Source organism: Silene latifolia, chromosome 11 (assembly GCF_048544455.1).
Source record: "Silene latifolia isolate original U9 population chromosome 11, ASM4854445v1, whole genome shotgun sequence".
NCBI classification, from domain to species: Eukaryota; Viridiplantae; Streptophyta; class Magnoliopsida; order Caryophyllales; family Caryophyllaceae; genus Silene; species Silene latifolia.
In genome coordinates, this window is record NC_133536.1 from 35,406,236 (window position 1) to 35,407,485 (window position 1,250).

Genomic DNA, 1,250 nt, shown 5'->3' on the forward strand with positions numbered 1-1,250 from the left:
ATAATTTGATGAAGAAACTTGCATAGAATCCATTGGGTGAAAGGGGACATGGTGTGGTTGAACATTGTGCATATTATCATCATTATTCATCACATTCATATACATGGAAGGTGGATATGAATATAAATAACAAGCATAAGAATCATGACCCAAATAACTACATGTATCGCATGAATATGAAAATGAAAACGCGCGCACATCATTTCAATTATGGAGGGAGGAATAACACGATTGTGTTGAACATTGTGAACATAAGAGGAAATATCTACCTCAAATTGTGGTTCAATCAATTGTGTGGCTCTCCCAAACCCATAATTAGCATCAATCATAGCCACTTTCTCAAGCAAAGATGCCTCATCATCACCCAAACTATCAAAGGCACCTCCGGCCGATGCATTTATCAATTCTTTATCGGATTGATGCAAATTATTAAAGAAAGTTTGCGTAATTAGCCAAATTGTGATCCCATGATGAGGACAAGCTTTCAAAAGTTCATTCAACCTCTCCCAAACCTCACTTCAATTCTCAAACTCGCCTTTGTGGAAAGTAAAGATCTCATTTCTTAGTTTGGCGGTTTTTGAAGGTGGAAAATATTTGGTAAGAAAGGCTAGGGGAAGGTCATCCCAAGTAGAAAATGTGCTATGAAGGTGAGAATATAACCACCTTTCGGCTACATCCCCAAGGGTAAGAGGAAAGAGCATGAGTTTTACAACATGATTTGATACACCATTCTTTCTCACCAAAAGACACTTCCTATTAAAACTTTCAACATGATCAAGCACACTCTCATTTGGCAAACCAAGAAACACATCTTTTTGAAAGATTTCAACTCAATTTGGATGCAAATCAAGTTCCACATCCTCCCCAATATTAATAAGAGAGGCAAACATGTTCGGATCAGATCTATTATGGTCACGTAAAGACATGGATGAAGACATTATAGAATACAAGACACTAAATGCAAGACTCTAAATGCAAGTGACTAATAATTATAACTAAATATGCAAGTAAACAAACAACATATTTTTTTTTTTTCAAAAATTCAATTTTTTTCTTTTTTTTTTTCAAAAGCAATAAAATGACTAATCCCAAAACTAAACTAAGACTTCTATCTAACAAAGCACCATCCCGGACAATGGCGCCATTTTGATACTCTGATGTGTTGTCATTTTCGAACAAAAACATTTATAGAGTAGCCCAATTTAAGTATTATAAATCGGGGTCAAACCACAAGGATGGCGGATGTTAGA

The 1,250-nt window shown here is 35.4% G+C and overlaps 1 non-coding gene across 1 annotated transcript; it reads left to right on the forward strand.

Annotated features, from left to right (window-relative positions):
* Nucleotides 1-462: 462 nt before the first annotated feature.
* LOC141615776 (small nucleolar RNA R71) lies at nucleotides 463-569 on the forward strand. Its single transcript, XR_012530177.1, has one exon. It is a non-coding gene; the product is annotated as a small nucleolar RNA R71 (small nucleolar RNA).
* The last annotated feature ends 681 nt before the right edge of the window (nucleotides 570-1,250 follow it).